Source organism: Canis aureus, chromosome 26 (genome assembly GCF_053574225.1).
Source record: "Canis aureus isolate CA01 chromosome 26, VMU_Caureus_v.1.0, whole genome shotgun sequence".
In the NCBI taxonomy this organism is placed as follows: Eukaryota; Metazoa; Chordata; class Mammalia; order Carnivora; family Canidae; genus Canis; species Canis aureus.
Window position 1 is genome coordinate 50,856,542 of NC_135636.1, and position 21,527 is coordinate 50,878,068.

Sequence of the window (21,527 nt, forward strand, 5' to 3'; positions counted from 1 at the left end):
TGGGGCATCCTGTGGCCCGAGCTGCTTTCCCCGTGTGGACGTGCCAGTCATAGGTGCCTACACACGCCTGCGGTTCCGACCCAGGCAGCACTGGAAGGGCCCTGTCTGGTCTCCGGCTCGGCTGTCCCGCAGCTTTGAGTCACATGGTGTCCCCGTAGGGACCTGCCAGCCGTCTGCCTCAGAGAAGAGGGGACGTGGCTGCCCACGGTCTGGACACTTGCGACGAGGGACAGGGCCAAGCCCACAGAGCATCAGCCTCCGCCCCCACCCTGCAGGCGAGGCCGAGGGGCCCCATCCCCCCCAGGCCGGGGGGCAGGGGCAGGGGTCAGGGGCAGCTGCTGACTCACGCCGGCCAAGCGTGACTGGACGGTGCCCCCGGCCTTTCCAGGTGGCCGCCTGCCCAGCCGGCGACAATCGGGTGGGCTTTAGCCGCCTCTGCTAGAAAACCAGGGACACGCCTCCGTCGCTTCTGAAACAGGCTGAGGTTCAACCTAGAAAACACGACCTCAGACGCCTTCGCGTCCCCTGTGGGGCCGACTCCCTGCAGCTGGAGACGCGGAGCCGGTCGGGGTGAGGACGGGCGGGCGCGGGGCGGGCGGGGGCGGCCTGTCAGCCTGCCTTGTCGCGTGGGGCCTGGCGCACTGCCTCCCAGGAAATGTCAAGAGACAACACCACACGAGAAGAACGCTATGTTTTATTCATTTTCTGGAACCTTCTCGGGAACGTCAGTGAACTGCCAGTAGCCGCCACACCTCAGCTTGGAATGAGGAGTGAGATCCTGCAGGGCCGCTAATAGGGCCTCACCCAGTGAGATGGAGCCCCATGTCACCTGTCATCACCCCCGGTTCAGGCCTACGTCTCCATGATCCCCAGTGACCCCACCGGGGGCGGGGGCATCACCATACATCAGTGTCAGGCGTCCCCAGCCCCCAGAAGATCCCCGGGCCCCCTCCAGGCCACTGCCACTGTGCTTCGTGTCTCTGTAGACGGGCCGTCGCTGCACATCCCAAACGACGGACTCGTGCCACACGTGGTCCTGGCGTGGCCTCCCTCACCTTCCATAACTGGTTCGAGCTCATCCGGGCATCGGAACTTCATTCCTGTTTACGAAAGAATCATCTTCCCTTGCAGGGATGCGAGACATTTTGTCCGCACATTCAGCCCTGGGAGCTGTTTGGGTTGTTTCCCGTGGGGCTTGTTGTAAGTCTGTAAGCACGGCTACGTGTAGACAGGTTCCTGTTGCTCTGGAACAGAAACCAAAGACTGGGGTCGCCAAATGGGTCACAAAAACAAGGGGCCAGGTCTTCCTACTAAGAGTCCCTGTGGTGTGCACGGGGCCAGGGTCTCCCTGCTAGGAGTCCCCATGGTGTGCACGAGGCCGGGGTCTCCCTGCTAGCAGTCCCCGCAGTGTGCACGGGGCCGGGTCTCCCTGCTAGCAGTCCCCGTGGTGTGCACGGGGCTGGGTCTTCCTACTAGATGTCCCCGTGGTGTGCACAGGGCTGGGGTCTCCCTGCTAGATGTCCCCTTAGCGTGCATGGGGCCAGGGTCTCCCTGCTAGATGTCCCTGTGGTGTGCACAGGGCCAGGGTCTCCCTGCTAGGAGTCCCCACGGTGTGCACAGTTCTGAGCCGACATTCTCGGTCTGAGGCCTGGCTCAGCCACTTTCAAGCAGGTCTCAGCTCAAGCAAGTCCTCTACACCCTCTGCACCCCAGCGGCCTCATCTGTCAGGTGGGGTGATAGCAGGGCCCTCAGTTGAGGTTCCTCGTGCACAGAACAGGGGATGAGCACACCTCAGCGCCCAGCACCTGTCCCCATGGCAAGCACCCAGAGCCAGAGCCCATCACGATGACCAGCCACTCCAGGGAGGGGAGGTATGGACGGCAGGGGACTGTGTCCACACCTCCATCTTCAGCCTTTGGAACCTTCCATGGAGTTCCACTAAACCCACAGCCGTAACGGAAGCGAGCTGCCCAGCGGGTCAGGGGAGGTGGGCATCCACCCTGGGCTCGGCTTTACCCTCTGAGTGAGAGCTCACGGTCCTGGTGTGCTCATCATGGACAGGTTCCTGCCTCTCTCTGGGACGTGTGTCTCGGGGAACCCCGGCCGCACTCATCCCTCGCCACCCTCTCACCTGGCTCTGCCTGTGGCTCCTTGGGCTCCAGGTTCATCCTCGGTTTCTCCAGCAGGAGCCCCTTTGTCTGCTGTCACTTGTCTCTTTGCATGATTTCCTCCCTCTGCTAACACCCAGCTTGTGTTCTGAGCGACTTCTGGAAAAGAGCCCTGTTTCTGTTTGCAGCCGTTTCCCCTGCTGTTTTGTCTTCTGCCAAAGAACGCCTGGCTTTCTTTTTTGTTTGTTTGTTTGTTTGTTTGTTTTAATTCTAAGTAACTGAATCTCAACCTCTATCTGGTGTCAAAATTAACACTTCTTAAAAAGCCAATATACTTAGATCTTAAAATTTAACATTCCAAATCCACTTGATGGAGCTGACCCCCAGACAGTAGAAGGGAAGAGCCGATAAATGGGGACATTGAGTCGAGAAGCTTTCCTTGAGTCTAAACTCTGAATTCTTAGACTCACAACAATGTGTTTTCAGTCCCAGGTAAACCAGAAGCCTCTTCTTATTTTTCAGCAACAACAGGAAAAAAAGCTGGTGTGCCACGCGCGGTTCTAAGCCCTGCCTTCATCTGCACAGTCATCCTCCAGCACATTATCACCTCCGTGGTACAGATGGAGACCCCAAGGCCATGGAGGATGAAGTGTCTGCCCAAAGTCACACAGCTCACGGCCCAGCGTCCTGACCCGCGGCCCACAGGCCTCACCCCTCGGGCTCCTACCCCCGAGGTCTGCAAACACAGAAGCCTATGGACCTTTCTATCAACTGGAATCCTGCAAACACTCCAAACACCCACAGGCTGGTAGTCTCACTCCTGCCAAACAGGAAATGTTAGCTTTACCAGAGAGTCATTTATTCTATAAGTTTTTCACTTAGACTATTTTCTCGTCTTGATTGAAAGCACCCGTATAAAATAAGTACCACATTGGACAGACCAAACGTCACTGCACAATACATGCGTATTCAATCAGAAACTGTCATTTCACGCTGAGATTAATTGCAGAACACTCAAAGCGGAACCAGGAACTCGGCTCCGAGGGAACCACCACTTGTCCCGTCTGTCCTCCTGCTGACGGATGCTTCCGGGAACGTTCTTTGTGCCGGAGCTGTGTTATTCCTGGGTCAGCTCTGAAGTCAATGCCAATATCAGGATCCCTTTCAGAAAGAAGATGTCGAAACCCAGTGGGGAGCTTGGGTTTGCGTCGGACACTTGGGATCAGGGGCTATAGGCTCAAGGTCACCCCGTCACACAGCCGAGCCCCTGCACGGGGGCGGGCACCTCCTCTGCCAACATCTGCTCCCTCGGCACAGCTTTCCCCACTTCCCACAGGAGCTGGCGTGTTGCTGGGGGTGAGTCGTGGACGGCCGACACCCCCCGGGCCCCCGCGGGCTCTGCACGGTGCCGGGGGAGCCTGCGCATCCCACGGGTGCCTGTGTGGGCCGAGGCTGGATGGATGACAGTGTTGGTGGCTGGCAGGCCTGAGGGAGGAAGGGAGGGTGAGCTGGGAAGCAGATGGGGGGAACTGGGGTTTGGGTGAGTAAGGAGGGTAGGGTGGGGTGAAACGGGCTGGAAAGATTTGGAGCCTTGCCAGAAACCACCACCAACGCCTCCACTCCACCTCCAGTTACCCTGATCTTGAATCCTGGATTCAAGGCTGTTCTTCCAAACCCTGCACACGTCGCAGCCCCGGCCCAGAGTCCTGGGACGACGCCCCACTGACCCTCAGAGTCCTCACTGCTCATGCAACGCCCAGTCCCCCGCCCCCTTGCTCCCCACCCAGCTGTCCCCCATCCCCTAAATGTATACTCTGTATTTCCCACATTTTGCAAGTGCTGGGCATGGTGACCGGCGCAAGCAGACGGCCCCTGCCCGTCACCACACAAACTGACGCCCGATGTCACAGAGACAGGAGCTGAGAGAGAAGGTGCCAGCGCCCTGGCAGGGGCACAGCAGAGGCAGGACTGACCCGGCCAAACACCATCGCCTCCCACCTCACACCCTGCCCCAGAGAAGCGGGGCTGCATCCCCCACACGCCTTCTGCTTTTCTCCTCCATGTTCCGCCCGCGATCACAGGCCTGCTCAGGGCTGCCCGCAGCTCCCATTAGGTGGTAGTTCTTTACTCTCCTGAAAACCCATCATGATTGATAGTATCCATCTGGGAGCCCTAGGGATGTCACAATCACATGTCTGAGATGGGTGACCTTGGGCTAGGAGCAGCATCCCTCTGAAACTCCATTTCCTTATCTATAAAATGGAAAAAGCAGTAGAAACCATCCCTCTGAATTGCTGTGATAAAAATTAAAAGGGTAACACATATCAGTTGTTTGGCACAGAGCGGGCGCTCAAAGGACGTTCCCTCTTATTGTTTATTATCATCCCGTCCCTTGTGCAGAGCATACTCAGGGCTGACCCCTTCAGAGGTGTGTTTATTTTGTGAGGGGGGAGACTCGGGGGCAGGTGCCCTGATGGAATCCAGCCTGTAAGGGAAGCCGTTGGGCCCAGAGCCGGGGTCCTAGGCTGTGGAAGCTGTGGACAGGCCGCTTTCCCGTGGGAGGTGGGCCATCTGGACCTCGGGTGCCGGCTGACCCGGTGTGACCCAGTTCACCGAGTCTCGCCCTCACACAGGCTCCCACTGACGGAAGTAGAATTAGCTACCCCCGACTTACAGAGGGAAAGCGGCCCTGCATTAGTTAGGTCTTCTTCAGCAGATCGTGATGCTTCCTGCAGGGACAGAGAGCTCGGGGAAAAGCGCATTGCAGTTCCCTTCCGTATCTGTCCGCCAGCCAGAACAGGTGTTGCCTCCCTCCCGGGGGGAACCCAACGAAGCTGGACTCCCTCATAAGCCCCCGAAGCTTGTGGTCAGAGGGGCGTCTGTGGCCTGATTAGAGGGCAAGGCACATGGGGGGCAAGGACTGAGCAGAAACGACAGAGTCCCATCCACCACCTCCCGGGGTGCGTGTGCCCACAGTTAACGCATGCTCCATGCTGGCAGTCAGCACTCAGGTCAGCGTAAACACATCTGATATCATTCACGCTCAGGACCTCACGGACGGGCAGAGCACTTTGCAATCCATCACTTGGACAGTTGATCTCATTCGGTATCTGACTGGCTACGTGGTGCCCAGATTGAACATTGTACTGGGTGTCGGTGAGGATGGCTCCCAGAGAGATTAGAATTGGAACTGGGGGACTCAGGAGAGGAGATGGCCCTCTCAGTGTGAGTGGGCCCCATCCCTTCCACAGAGGGCCCGGGCGGGACAGGAGGTGGAGAGGGGAGCTCCCTCTTGCAGCCTGCAGGACTCCCCAGCTTCCACAATCATGTGAACCAATTCCTTGCCATAAATCTCTTAGATGATAGATAGATAGATAGATAGATAGATAGATAGAAGGTCAATTGATCCTATTGGCTCTGTTTCTCTGGAGAACCATGACTAATATAGTCCTCACCTTACATTCAGCTTTTCCTCCATAATTCCATCCATCTATCCACCCATTCGTTCATCCATCCATCCATCCATCCATCCATCCATCCATCCAACCATCCTTCCAACCAGCCAGCCAACTAGCCATCTATCCATCCATCCATCCATCCATCCATCCATCCATCCATCCATCCAACCATCCAACCAACCATCCATCTATCCATCTGATCTTCCATCCAACCATCCATCCAACCATCAATCCACCATCTATCCATCCAACCTTCCCATCCATCCATCCATCCATCCAACCATCCAACCATCCATCCAACCATCCACCCATCCACTCATCCATCCAAAAATAGTCAGAGTTGCCTGTTATGTGTTCAATTCTGCAAAAAGATGGAGATAAAATGTGAAGAAACATCAGACTCAAATTCTGCCCTCACACAGCAGACAACTTAGACGGGGAAGAAAAACATGAGTGCAACAAGCAAAAGACACAATGACTATGACTAGAGATACCAGGGAGAGGGACTTGGAGCCCTAAGGACATGATATGGGGACTTGACCTAGTCAAGGAGGTTAGGGAAGGCTTCTTGGAGGAAATGGCATTCGATTTGAGATTTGAAGAATCAGAAGGCTTGAGCAGGTGAAAAGAAGAAGGAACAGTCCCTGAGGGAACACTTATTCAAAGACCCTGCAGCAGGAGTAAAGGAGGGGCTGACCAAATCCGTGGCTAGAGGGGGGGCCTCCTTCTGGAGCCATGGTCTAGCGACCTAGGCACTACACATAGTTTTTGCTCCTTTAATTCTCTCCCTTTGGCCTAGATCATCCCTGCAAATTCCCCAAATCATCCTTGTCTGTGGTCTTGCAATGGCACGTGCAGAATAATTCCAAAAGCGAGAAGCATTAGGTATCCCCCACCAATGTACATGGGGATGAGTGAGTGTGAAGCGGGGGTCACAGTGAGAGCCTTAAACGTGACCTTGCAGCTTCATGTGGCTTCTGGAGCTTTAAGGGAGAAGTAATACCTTCTCTAAGGTACGGGAGTCAGCTCCAGCTTCAGCCTTCCTGGATCACAGTGGTCAGGCTGCCCAGAGAACCAGGTCCAGGGCTGACCCATCCCGTCACACAGACACTCATGCCTTCAGCAAAACCTTTCCTGTGCCCCTACCATGTGTTAGGCCCTGTTCAAGGCACCAGAATTACAGAAGTCAACAAACCTAATAGGAAGTCCTGTCCTGTTGGGACTCATGGTTTCAGAGGAGGCGCCCACAAGAAACCCAGTGAGTAGGTTGAATACATGATGCACAGGACAGTAGGAAGCCCCAGGCAGGAGCTCGGGCAGGCGGGCTGGGGCAGGCACGGAGGGCCTCACTGCGAGGATGAGCGTGTGTCCAACGGGATTGTTTCCCCACATACCACAATTTCCAGCAAGAATCACATGTGGGCAATGGGAGAGGACAGTGTATGAGAAATGCTAACTTCATCCGTTCTAACACTTCTGAAGCACCTCTTTGTTCTAGGTACTTAAGATCCATCAGTGGTCAAAGCAAAGACCCCTGAGTCTCACATCTTCTGTTCAGACGGACAGACAGGAAGCCATAGGCATAGTCAGCAACATCCCCAGGAAGCAAGGTGATGCATGGCATAGATGAAGAGCAGGGACAGGTACACGGAGGGTCCAGGGTGGGCAGGGGCTGGGCGAGGAGGCCTCTTTCCAAGATGGTAGTTGAGCAAAATTCTGGAGGAGAGGGAGATAGGCACGTGGGCATCTGGGGAGGGAGGTTCTGGGCAGAGGACAGAGCTGGTGGATGGGCTGCTGGTGTCCCGCGTGCTGTGGATTAACCACAGAGCCGGAGAGATGGGGCAAAGCGGGAAGGTCCTGGCGGCAGACAGGAGGTGTGGCCACCTGCAGTCCTCAGACGCCAAGCTCAGGGCGCTGAAACGGTGACCTCTGAGCTTCAGTGACCCCTTCCCACCAGGATCCCAGGCTGGAGTGGACTGTCTTTCAACCCTCGTAAAAGTAGATTAATGCACCGGACAGTGACTGAAGTTTACAGGGCAGGCTTGTGTATTTGAAAGTTGCTTAGAGATTAGGTCCTAAAACTTCTCATCTCAAGAGGAAAAGATGTTACCTGTGGGGCGCCCGGGTGGTGCAGTCAGTTAAGCATCTTGGTTTCGGCTCAGGCTCAGGTCATGATCTCAGGGTCGTGAGATCGAGCCCGTCTGGCTCGGCACTCAGCAGGGAGTCTGCTTACAATTCTCTCTCTCTCTCTGTCTCTGTCTGTATGTCTCTCTCTAAAATAAATAAATCTTTAAAAATAAAAGATATAACTATGTATGAGGTGATAGATTTTTTTCTATTATTCTTTTATTAATATAGGATTTTTTTAAAAGATTTTATTTATTCACGAGAGACACAGAGAGAGGCAGAGACCCAGGCAGAGGGAGAAGGAGGCTCCATGCAGGGAGCCTGATGTGGGACTCGATCCCAGGACCCCGGGGGCCTGACCTGAGCCGAAGGCAGATGCTCGACCACTGAGCCACCCAGGTGTTCCTAGTGTCCTAAGATTAAGGTGTACATTCTTGAGCTATTATAGTCTAACCTTTTCTTTAGTTCAGTATTTTACAAAATGAAGGAGTCTCACATGTGTATACATCCTCCTGTAGCTACTCCCTTTCCACACCTTGTGGGGTCCCTGCCATATGGATACACGCCCTCACGAAACGCATTACGGCACCATCCTGAAATCCATGCACGTCCCCACCACCACGCGTACACCTGAAACGCTCACCCTGTTATATGTCAGTCACAGCACAAAAGTAGGGGGAAGGAAGATGAATCTTTGGACTCACTTTACGGATGAGGAAACTGAGACTCGGGTTACGTGTCCCAGTTGGGTTTTCACAGACGGCGGGAGCGTAGCCGACTCTGGGCACGTGGGGAAGTCCCCGTCACAGCCTGGGTGCCAGTCCCCAGGCGGGCCTGGCCTCCGTGGTTGCACGGCCTGTTCCTTGGGCCCCAGAGAGCTGGAGCAACACCAGTCTAAGCACATAACACAGCCTGGCAGGGTGGCTTGGCTCCCGTCGGGAAGGTGATCCCATTGACCCCGGGCCCCCCTGGCAGGAGGCAGGCAGGGAGGGCAGGCGACGCCCGGGCCTCCGACGGGAGAGGCCTGTCTATCAGCCCACTGCCTGCTGGAGGATTTTATCTCTAAAATATAGTGTTCCTGTGAGAAGGTACACATTTTCACATCTATTAAATTGCTTTGCATGAAAGTGTACTTTCCCGGTACCATAGCAACCGTGCTTCCTAATCTGATTTAAATTTTTTACCTTGTGCTGCAGAAGCTAACGCCACGCTTTCTGAAGTCGGCGGCTCTGACACGCACATGATGTACAATTTTTAGAAAAGAAAAATAATCTTAGGCTCAAAATCCCCCCCCACCCCCCACGCCCCGCTGGCGGGCGTCCCACACTAATGGTTACAGATGGGACACCGGCACCCCCTCCCCGCCCCGGGCCGGGCGCCCTGAGCCGGTCACCGGAGCTTCCTCACCGCCGGCTTCTTCCTCTGGAAATCGGGACTGTAACGTGCTACCCCACAGGGTGTTGGGGGGATTAAATGACACAAAGCGTGTAGGACCCGAGCTCCGCGTCTGGCACTGACTAGCGCTCGCCTCACTCCAGGCTCTTCCCTCGTTGGTGGTGACGAGTGAGCCCCAGGGTGCTCCCCGTGGCTGCTGCCAGGTGCTCTTGCACCCACAGCCTGTCCCCTTCACTGTGAGCGTCCACGTGGGGGCTCAGCTGCTCCTGGGAGAGACGCCAGGGCAAGACCACCTCCCCCGGCCCCCTGCGGCTCCTCCTGGAGTCAGCCCCGCGGCTTCAACGGCACCGCCCAGCTGCGGTCCTCCCTCCCGGGAGAGCAGCCCCAGGTCAGGGAAATGCTCGGGACACGGTCCCCCGGGACCTCATAACTCCATCCCTCAGGCTCACAAGCAGCTTAGAGCCACAGGCCTCTGCGGCTGTAGGGACGGGGCCTGGAGCTGTGGGCCCCTCCCACGGGGACCCAGAGCAAGGGCTCCCGGGTTCTTGACCCACAGGGTGCACCAGATTCCCGGGGAGGCGTGTTAAATGCAATCCCAGGACTCAGGCCGCAAATTCCCACGTGGTGGGGTCAGCGTGGGGCCTCGGGGGCAGCGCTTCTGTCCATCGCCCCGCCGTCCCCCACCGTCCCCCGCCGTCCCCCGGAGAGCCGCGCTGCCCTAGGGAATTACGCTTACTTTAGAAAGTGTCCTGGAGGGATCCCTGGGGGTTTCGGCGGTTCAGCGCCTGCCTTTGGCCCAGGGTGTGACCCCGGGGTCCTGGGATCCAGTCCCACGTCGGGCTCCTTGCAGGGAGCCTGCCTCTCCCACTGCTTGTGTCTCTGCCTCTCTCTGTGTGTCTCTCATGAATAAATAAATAAAATCTTAAAAAAAAAAAAAAAAAGTGTCCTGGATTTGGAAGCCCTTAAGGAGGACGTGTGGTGGTGTCCGTGGCACACCTCCTCTACCGCAGGGGGAGGCGAAGCGAGCGTGGGACGGCAGAGGATCGTTTGGGGACCTCTGGGTGGTAGTTCGTGATACTATTTACTCTTCTGTGTGTTTGAAATTTTTCATCATAAAAATGCTATTATAAGCTCGAGATCTGAGAGACTTGGAAATCCCTCCGGCTCTTCCCGTCTTCAGCTCCAGCCAGAGACTCCAAGTGTTAAAATATCAGTGTTCACCTTCTTTTATACATAAAGAAAATTCTGTTTCTAGGAAGTCTCACTTCCTCAATCCTGAGCAGTCATGGGGGTCTTGCTCTTCCTTCTCCTTCCCGCGGACCCACTGGGGCGACGCCCCCCCCCCCCCGGGGTGAGGCCTGGTCAAGAGACGTGGCAGGTGCGGCCCAAGGTCACCTGCGATTTAGCAGCTGGGGATTCTGAGGGTCTCTCCCCGCTTCTCTCTCTAAGCTGTGGTTTCCGGCCCCTCAGGGAGGATCTGAAGGAGGAAACTGGCCTTTCCCAAGGGATATGTGCAATGAAACTGCAACTTCACACAGCACAGTCGGGGCCTTCGTCCCACCTACACCGGCGGCCGGGTGACCCCCTTGACCTGAGGCCTCCCCGTCTCGTGGGTCGCAGACGGCACCTCCCCCCAGAGTCGAGCAGCAGGTACAGGCGACAGATCTCCTCGTGTCCCTGCTGACCCGAGAGCTGCCCTCCACGTGACGACAAAGCCCCTCCGAAAAGTCCTCCAGGAGGGAAAAGAAGCACAGATCCGAGTCCAGTGGACTTAAATATTTTAATGCCTGAAGATTTAAGGCCCGAATCGGGAGTCACGGTAAGGAGATGGGGGGACTGCCACCAGCCTGGCCCCCCGCTCCACCACTCACTGTGCACAGCCTGGAAGGGGCTTCCTTCTGTGTGTGAATCTCAGTTTCCCCTTTTGTAAACTGGGGTGTGTGTGTGATAATTTTAGGGATACTTTTGGGGGTTCAAATGAGAAAAGCCACGTGAAGCATTGACCTGGCACGTAACTAGCATTCGGTAAACGTAATAATTATTTCTGCATATTCATGCACATGCAGATGCATCAACCATGAGGCGCCCCCCGGGGACCCCGAGCCCAGGGACCAGACAAATGCACTCACAGAAATAGAAACCATAGAATTTTAAGCTGAGAGGGGCCCCAGGGGCACTAGGTGTCGGCACACACACACTGGCACATGGGCACACTCTCGCACAAGCACACACATGTGTTCTCACACGTGCACACACGTATGCACATGCACACAAATGCAATACTCACACACGCACACGAATGCACATACTCACAAACATGAACACACGCACACACTCACACACGCACACGAATGCACATACTCACACAGATGCACACACTCTCGCACATGCACACACACGTTCACACATATGCACATGTACACAAATACATATACTCACACACATGCACACTCGCACATGAACACATATGCACACTCTCACACATGTGCACACCCACATTTCCTTCCTTACCAGTTTCCAGAGGCTTCCCGTGGCACCTTGCTGGGTCTGGCCCCGCCCACCTCCTGCCCTCAGGTAGACTTCAATCCCACCTGCTCATGGCCTTCCAGCCACCCTGGGTCCCGGATCCCCCCGCACCCAGTGAGGGCCTGAGCCTCTGCCACAATGCCGCTGCCCCAGCCCGGCCCTGCCCTGCCCCCCAGCCGGGAGGACCACACACTGGAGGACCCCCCACACCTCATGTGACCTCCTCTGTAGGCTCTTCCAGCCCCACATTCTAGCCCCACCCCACTGCACCTGCCCCTCTATTGTCATGCCCGCACTGATTTCCTGCTCCCTTGCCCCAAGGCTCTGAGCTTCTCGGGAGCCACGAGAAAGGTGGCTCACCTGTCTGGGCCTGGGACTTGTCATCCTTTGGCAAATAAGGAGGGTTCCCAGAGGCCCTGCTTACCTGTAATAGTCTCATCTTTCTGATTCTGAGTTTCTTTATCTTTAGAACCTTAATCCATTTGTGTTATGAAGATGTTTGGGTTACTCATAGGAAGAAGCAGAGCTCACAGCCTCCGGGACCCACTACCTGGCGTTAATGCCCTGCCTAGAAACACAGACGTGAATCGGAGCTCGGTATCTGCCGGCAGTGGCTTGTTTCGGCCTGGACCACACGTCTCCATCTCCGCAGCCTGCCCAGCAGGTCCCTCACAGGGGGTCTCAGCAAACTCACCCCACCCTCCAGGTGCTTCCCGGCTTCAGTGGCTTTGGGCTCACCCTCTGGCCGGCGAGTCCCAGGATCTGAGACTGGGCTGGGACCTGCAAAGTGACCCGTCCAAGGTGGGCAGTCAGGCCACAGCAGGGATTTGGGGGTCACTCTGTCCTCCATCCTGGCGTGCACTGAGCACTCAGTAAAACCTGGATTGACTTCGAATCTAAATCTTGGGTGATAAGACCCACGTACGCTTTGCTTTTTGGAAAACCGCAGGGAATTTAGTCCTGGGACATCGTTCCTCATTCCTTGTTGTGAACTACGACTCAAACACCTGCCTTCCACTCAAGAGCTAAGTCCTGGAGGATGCAAACAGTGCCTACCCTGTTCATGCTCCTTCCTGAGGAAAGGAGAAGAGAGAGAGAAAACAACTACCGACTGGCGGGAGAGTGGGTGGCCACCGTGCCCAGAGCACCTGCAGTGTTCCAGGCCCACACTAGGGGCTTTGGGACAGAACCCTGGTAAACATTCACGGTGAAAATTTTAGCAAACACCACAGAAGAGAGGATAGCATGATAAATCTCCGCAGACCACTTCGATTTAACGATTATTACTATTTAGCCATATTTGCTCAACTGCTTTCTGTTCAAGCATCTTAAAAATGAATTACAGGCAGCATGACATTTTGTCTGTACTTCAATCCTTCTGTGCACATCCCTTAAAGACACAGGCGTTTGCTTATCACAACGCCATTATTAGCCTTAACAAAATAAGCATCCTTCCTTCATCTCATCTAAATCACAACCGATCTTGTTCATATGTCCCCAAACCTCCCCCCCTCCACCAAAAAAAATCTTCCTACCGTTGGCCTGTTCAAATCGAACTCAGACAACATGCACCACAGATATACTTGGCTGCTATGTCGCTTGGGCATCTTCTACTCCAGAAAAGCCCGTCCCTTTCTATCTGTGTCACTGGCTGGGAGGACAGGTCTCATTGTCATCTGTAACCTACCGTAATTACAACCCTACCGTAATTACAACCCTACCATAATTACAGCCCTCTCCAATGAGAGAACCAACCAAGGAGAAAATCAAGTCTCCAGTTGCTCACAGGGCTCTCGAAGCACCTGCTGATGATACAGAGTCATTGGCTTTAAACACGAGATATGTTTTCATCCCAAAACCGTGCTCTTTCTGCCACTGTGTCCGTGTGAAAGGAGGAGCAGATACTAAAAGTTTTCCTTTAAATGTTAAAAGCACCTTTAATATTGACTTTCAACACATTTTTGACAGAGCTTGGCTATTTCTGTGAAAGAAAGAAGACTGGCAAAGGGAACTGTGAGGATCCTACCCCAAGGGATAGGGAGTGATATTTTCTGCGGCTGGCAGAAACTATCTAGTAGATAAGTAAATAAAACTCCAAGGTTTTATCTCAAAAGTGTGGGGGTTTTCAGCCTCCTCGAACAACCAAAGACTGGACCAGCTTCACTATTTACAAACGGAACATCTAATAAGTGATTTGCAAAAATGACCTCGCTCCCTCGGGTTCCTTTAATATGCAAAGGCATGTTTCTGCTTCTCTACCTCTTTGCTCCTTCCAAAGGGCATGTGCTGGAGAACTCTTTAATAACACAGGGAAATCAGGGAAATTGCCACCAGGTGAATTAGGGTTTACAAGGGCTCTTCCTTCCTGCAATTTCTTTCAGGCAAGGCTGCTTTGCAGAGAGAGATTTGTAGAGCAGTTGCTCTAGAAGCCCGTACTGGCTGATAAAAGCTCAGTAGCTCTGAGGTTTACAGGCCCCCTTTGTAAGCATGTGCCAAGGGGGCAACTGAGCTTCCAAATTGTATTTCTTCCACATTGCCAGAACTCAGGAGTTCATGTCGGAAACCCTGATGCCTGATGAATGCATTTTTAAAATATATGTTCCCAGAATATCTCCTGGGTATTAAATAGCAGATAGGCAAACTCCAGATGTCTGAATGCTTCCTTTTAAGACCTAGCAGACTCTGACAGTGCACTGGGGGAGATCACCCATAAAGGGGGTCTTCCAGGAGGACGTCTGGACAGAAGAAGCAGGACCCCAGACGTGGGTACCAACGAGGAGCACACACGTGCTCAGGAACCTCAGAAATCTGAAGCACATTGTGTGGATCCTGTGAACACGGAGTCGAAGGCTACCTCAGAAACGAGGCACAAAATTCCAAAATCTCCCTGCTCAAAGGATTGTGTAAAAAGCAATCCTTCAATCTTTAGTTCACATTTTCAAAGTTCTCCCAACGAACATTTGCTTTTATAAGTAGACACTAGGAAATGGCATGAGAATCTGTTTAATAAAAATATAGGAGACAGAAAAAAAAATGTGTTGGAAGCCGGTGCAAGTCTAATAACCACCAATGACTGGGCGTGGAAGGGCTTGCAGACCAAAGCCCGCGAGAATCTGCAGGTTGGTTTTCCCCTGTAAAGGGAGAGATGCACTTTGCCTGGTGATGCTGCACCCATGCACCTGCTAGCGGGAGGGCGAGTCTCTGTTACAGCGGGCAGACCTGTTTCGTTCTCCTCCAATTTTACAACACAACCCATTTCCAAACAGGACCCAAAGACTAATATTCCCTGACAACAGTCTAAGAAGTCCAACCAGAGCAGTTCTCAGGGTCAGAATCCCAGAAAAGCTGAATCGACCCTTTCAACACCCTGAGGCTCTTCCAGTTTTTCCCAGCACTCAGTCCACGTGGTACGGAATGCTCACATGTTAGAATTTTTCACTCACGGGTCTTTGGTATGCAATGGGATAATTTTGAGCTAAATCAATGAACAATCATAATACAGAAAATGCTTTATGGATGCCGTCTTTCCAGAGAGCCCTAACGTCATGGTCAAGCATGACCTCGCCCTTGCCCACCCCGTCCCCGCCGTCCTTCCCTCCGCGGCAGTCAGTCGCACCAACAACAATCGGTCAGCCCTGATAGTGAGCCGCTGTCACAGAGAGTGACCCCGCGGGTCTCCAATATTGGCAAAGTGGTTCCTTTGCACCGCATCCCCAGCCTGAAGACCTATCGCTGAAAATGCAGCCTCAGATTCGTCCGTGGGGAAATCAATAACAAATCAAGCAGCCATTCACTCAGATTTATTGGCATAACCAGGTGAGGCAGCCCAAAATCTCCAAGAGTGGGTTGTTGATTACAAGTCAGGCGGTGGGAAACAAGCTAGTGCTGGGTTTCATGCTGGTGTGATAAATTCACCCACTGCCATGGATCGGACAAGTGGTAAGTCAAACGGATGGTTCCTGAAGATGCAAAGGCATATTTCATTTCACTTACAGCTTGATGCAGCTAATCAGTCTTAACCTCGGCATAACTCACGAGTCCAGGAGAGCCTTCTGGAAGGCACAGGTATGATGCTCCTTTTGAACGGGCTCATAATTTCTGTGCACTAACATCCTGTGGGGAGTTTGAAAAGTGGTTCATTTCCAGGATATTTTTATGGACTCTCGTAACGATACTCCAGCAATTAGCATCCAGGTTGCTGCCACTGGCACTTTGGGTGCTTATCGGAGCTGAATGAAGGCACAGAACGGCTCTGAGGTTTAGATGCTCAGAAATCCGGGAATTGGAGAAAGTGGTCTGATGAGAGCTAACAATATGCTGCCTTTACAGATGCTAACATTTATTTTCATCTCAAACATTCCGATTTCGAAAAAGAATACACAGAAATAATGACAATTAAATTCTTTTCTTTTCTTTCCTCAAGATTCTATATTCTCCTTCTACAGAATCACCAGGGCACTTTGGGTCACATCATCACTTTAGGACAAATGCCATCTGCTCGATGGACATTACTTTTGTTTTTGTTTTTTGTTTGTTACTTTTTTTTTAAAGATTTTTATTTATTTATTCATAGAAATGCAGAGAGAGAGAGAGGCAGAGACACAGGCAGAGGGAGAAGCAGGCTCCATGCAGAGAGCCTGACGTGGGACTCGATCCAGGGTCTCCAGGATCACGCCCCGGGCTGCAGGCAGCGCTAAACCGCTGCGCCACCGGGGCTGCCCTGGACATCCTTTTGAACGGAGAAAAGAACCATCCCCTTCTCCCAGGTTTTACGTTTCCCTAACCACTTTTACAGGTGCACTCGTGTATTGACAATTATCTGAAAGTGGCGAAAGCCAGTCAAACTTGACGCCGCTGTGGCTCTGCGGGCCCTGCCGCCAACTGTGTGAATGGGGAACGTCCGAGAGCGCATCGCTGGGGAACGCTCAAATTCTCTCAACACAAAGCGCGTTTCAGAGAGCAATCCAAGGAACCTGAATTGTCCTTGATTCCGAGAAAAATAGGAAATAATTCCAAACAGCTGCTTCTTAACAAGTAGCACCACTTTAACGAGAAGTACAGAGTTCACGCTCTGAGGATGAAATCTGATGTTTGCCTCAAGCAAGTGCCCCGCACAGAAAACGCCCACGGTGAGGGGGATCGCCCGACGGCGCCTCTTGGGAGGTCGGGGTTGAGGTCGGCGTGAACAGCAGAGGGGCCCGTGTGACAGTGGCTCGCAGTGAAGCCTAGTGGCGGACAGTTCGCAAAGATGGCCCCACTCGGTGCGGCAAGGATGCTCTTTGCCTGGTGACTTTGCAGCCCCGCCGTGCCAGGTGGGACCTACATCCTTGGCCAGCGACAGTGGACGGGACTGGTGGCTGGCGGGGGCCAACCGAAGGTCTGCTCCGACGGCTTACAAGCCCTAGGGCCTCTGCTCTCCTGGAACCCTGCCCTGGCCCCGGGAGCAAGCTTGCTGGCCTGCTGGAGGAGGGAGCCCAGGTGTGTCCCCCTGGACCCCTGCGGGAGGACAGCCCAGCTGACACCACCCAAGCCGCCCAGCTGAGCAGCCCAACCACTAAGCCTCAGAATCCAGAACCGGCTAAATGGTTTTAAGCCTCTGAGCCAATCGGGGATTTTTCTTTAAGAAAAAAAAAAAATTTTCACCCAACCCTTTCCCTCCTCCCCCTCTGGCAACCACCAATTTGTTCTCTGTATAGAAGAGTCTGGGATTTTTGTTTTGTGTTGTTTGTCTTTTTTATTTGTTCATTTGTTTTGTTTCTTATAACTACACGTGTGTGAAATCATATGGTATTTGTCTTTGATTTATTTCACTTAGCATTATACCCTCTAGATCCATCCGTGTTGTAAATGGCAAGACTTCGTTCTTTTTATTGCTGAGTAATATTCCAATATAATATAATATTCAAATATATATGTGTATATATTTAATATTCATATATTAAATTCTCATATATTTACCACATATATATACCAAATATATATGTGTATATGTATAATATTCATATATTAAATTCAAATAAATATATAATATTCATATATTAAATTCTCATATATATGAGAGCTAGAGATACAGGGATATATATATATATACCACATCCTCTTTATCCATAAATCACTCGATGGATACCTGAGGTCTTTCTGTAATTTGGTTATTGTTGATAATTATGCCATAAATATCAAGGTGCATTTATCTTTTTGAATTAGTGCTTTCATTTTCTTTGAGTAAATACCTAGTAGTGGAACTACTGGATCACATGGTAATTCTATTTATTTTTATAGTCAGAGTATTTTTTATTTATTTTATTCATTTTACATTTTTTAACTTAAATTCAATTTGCCAACATATAGTATAACACCCAGGGTTCCTCCCATCAAGTGCCCTCCTCATTGCCCATCACCCAGTAATTCTATTTTTAATTTTTTGAGGCCCCTCCACACTGTTTTCCTGAGCAGCTGCTCCAGGGTGTATTCCCACGAGCAGTGCATGAGGGTTCCTTCTTCTCTGCCAGCACTTGTTTCTTATTTTGTTGATGTTAGCCATTCTTACAGGTGTGCAGTGGTATTGCTGTGGTTTTGATTTGTATCTCCCTGATGATGAGCAATGTTAACCATGTGTTCATGTGTCTCTTGGCATTTCTTTGGGGAAATGGCTATTTGGGATTTCAGCCCCACTTTTCAATCATCTGAGGCAGTTGTTTTAAACCATTAAGTAAGTGTCAGAATGGTTTATTGCATGGGAAGGGTTAACTAGGGCAGACCCCGTAACAGCCCCCAGATCTCTCTGCCTCATCTCTGTCTCTCTCTCACTGCCTCTGTCTCCACGGTTCTCATCCTCATCTATATCTCTCTCTATCCCTGTATCTCTAGCTCTCCACACAGCATCCTAGAGCCAGCGAGCCCCTGGTCTGCTCCTGCACCTCTAGGGAGAGAGCACATGATATCTGGACACTTTAGGTCACATTTGCAAACCTTATAGTCCGAGTCTTTTTCACTCTTAAAATTGGCAAGAACTCCAAAGAGCTTCTGCTTGTGTCGATCAGTATTTACCATATTAGATGTTAAAACTGAGAAAAGTAAAACATGAGAAAATGCAAGCACACATGCCCTTAACCGTCAGGGTGACGATGTCATCTGAGCTGACGAGTCCCCCAGAAAACTTCACCATACACTCAAAAAAAAAAAAAAAATGCGAGACAGGCAGATGACCTTTGGTGTCGTCATGAAGGTAAGTTTGTCCTCACCGATCCTGAGCATCTGTGATCTAGACCGTTGACACAGATGTCCCCAAGATCCCACATTGCTCTACAACTCAGTCCGCATGATTTTGCTTATGAGCATAATAATCGGAATACAAACACTAGAAGCCTAGCTCACTGGAAGGCTTAGGGCTCTATCACACAATGGTGAGTGCATATGGTTACAAAGCGTTCATATAGAGTAAACAGTCTAAAATTATTATAATCATTGCATCTCCATGGTAATATTTATTTATAATGAATTATAGGCTTATAGGAGAGTTTATTGAGCTACATGGAGAACTAATTATGGGAAGCATATTCAGATCTCAAATAAAGTAGCTTCTGCTCTTTCTAAGTGATTCTTGTCTGAAGAGCTTCCATTCGTTCTTCCTTCTGGCCAAGCTACATGGCCAGTTATCTTTCCCAGGAGGTCCCACGGGGTGGGGAGGGTGTCTCTTTCATGTTCATCTAGCACTTTGAACCTCTTCCTCCACTGCCCCCCGTCCCATCTCCTGCAGTTCAGACAGACCACACCCAATGAATCCATGCTCTGTTCCACCTGCCTTTCCATAGGTCGTGGCACTGATGCTTCACCAAACCTGTGATTTGGACATTGTCATCGCCCTTGACAAATCAAAGCTGTTGAACAACCTGCTCGAAATCGGGCAATTAGAACAAAAGACCAAGAAGATGTCATTTTTTTTCATGTAGTCACTCCCTGATGAGGACTGTGTTGCTTACCTGTCTGTCCTGCCAGGCAGCAGCTTGCAGGTGGGGGCAGGAGCCGGCCAGGGGGGAGAAGCTGACCTATGAGGAGGATCTCGTCGGTGTGTGGTGGGTGTCCTACAGAGACGAGCGCCGGGTCTCCCGGGAGCCCCGAGAAGGCGCAGTCATCTGGCTGTGGAGGAGGGTGAGGCTTCGTGGAGGAGTGCGGCAGATGGTACTTTCCAAAACTGGCTGCGATGATATCTCCACATGCTCCTCTCATAAGGTGACTTGGAGGCTCTTACCAGCGAGTAGGAGGGTCTGTGTTTCCTCCCTCTGAATCTGGGTGGATTGGTGACAACCGGGGAAGGGATGCTTTGTGACTCTCGAGGCCAGGCCACAGAAAGCGAGGCCGTTTCCACCCCCTCTTGGAAGCTGGCCGCCATGCTGGGAGGGGGCCCAAGTCACCCTGCGGAGACCCAGGGGCAGGAGGCAGCACCCAGTGCAGCTCGCCCGTGACGAGATCAGCCGTCTTAGAAGTGAGTCCCCTTGCCTGGGTCACGCCACCTCCGCTGATGCCATGTGCAGCAGGGATGAGCTGTCCTCTCTGGGTGCTTCCCAAATCGAAAGTTCATGAACGAAATAAACAAGTGGCATCATCCAGAGCCCTCAGATCCAGGCTGGGGGTGGGGGGGTGCTGTACAGAAGTGGGTAACTGGCAGGAACTCAACCAGGCCTTGGAGGATGAGGAGTTAGCCGGGCGTGGGACGGGTCAGGAGGCCCCTGGGGCAGGGGGAGCCACGCGCACAAAGGCAGGCCGGCAGCCGGGGCAGCGCTGGCGGGACGTGTTGGGGCGCAGCCACAGGCCCGGGGTACCATGAGCGCCGCTAGGTAGCTTAGACGGTACCGTTCTGGGTCAGCAGTCCCCAAATATTGTTCTCAGGGTGTGAAACCTGGACCCCAAAGTCAGGGCTATTTGCAGTTACAACATTATTTATTTGCCTTTGCAGATAGCAGCGGTGTTTGCACTGGCGATGCGGAAGCTGCCGGTTTGCTCGCGCGTCTTTGTAAGCACACACCTGTGCCGCTTAGGAAGAAATGTCAATTGTACTTTTAAAAGTCCTGGATGAAGCAGGAAAAAATATTAGTTTTATTAAACCTGAGCCCCTGAGTACATGTCTTCATTTTTTTTTTTTTTTGTCTTAGAAATTAGGCTTGTTTCTTCATGGAAACAACAACAAACGTTATATTAAACTGTACTGAGCTTTTTACTTTATTTTTAAATAAATATTCTTAGGGTGTCTGAGTGGCTCAATCGGTGAAGCATCTGCCTCGGCTTAGATCATGATCTCAGGGTCCTGGGATCGAGTCCCGCATCTCGCTCCCTGCTCAGCGGGGAGTCTGCTTCTCCCTGTGCCTGAGGCTCCCCTCACTCATGTGCTCTCTCTTTCTCTCTCTCTCTCTCTCTCTCTCATAAATAAAATCTTTAAAAAAATATTTTTAAATGCCACTACTTTAACTTATAATATGATAAACATCAAAAAATATAATCCATATAAACTGAGAAAAACATAGAACCCACATAAACAAAGTCTCTCTGGGTCTTAAATAATTCCTGCGAGTGTATGTGGGTCCTGAGACAGAAGTGTCGAAACCAGTGCTCTGTGCTACCTGGAGCGTCAGAAGGTTGTAAACACAGAACCCAGATGTTCTGGGATTTGGAGGAAATCATGTCAGTGTCCAGTGTCCATCCTGGGTGGTTTCCCGGGGGGATGGTTTTGTGCAGGATGTAACTGGAGACAGAACTGAGCTTTTTAAGAGACTCGAGCAATCCAGCAGGTGGGTTAAGAATTAGGGATGTCGGGCAGCCCCAGTGGCTCAGCGGTTTGGTGCCGCCTTTGGCTCAGGGCCTGCTCCTGGAGTCCCGGGATCGAGTCCCACATCGGGCTCCCTGCATGGAGCCTGCTTCT

General features: G+C 52.1%; 1 long non-coding RNA gene across 2 annotated transcripts; it reads right to left on the minus strand.

The window, feature by feature from the left end:
* Window positions 1–678: 678 nt before the first annotated feature.
* On the minus strand, window positions 679–19,798 carry LOC144298879 (uncharacterized). Of its 2 annotated transcripts, none has more exons than XR_013365753.1 (3): window positions 19,594–19,798; window positions 2,132–2,267; window positions 679–1,244 (listed from the first exon to the last, which is right to left on the minus strand). It is a non-coding gene; the product is annotated as an uncharacterized LOC144298879 (long non-coding RNA). The 2 variants fall into 2 exon arrangements; XR_013365754.1 differs by lacking the exon at window positions 19,594–19,798 and adding an exon at window positions 9,825–9,966.
* Window positions 19,799–21,527: the final 1,729 nt, after the last annotated feature.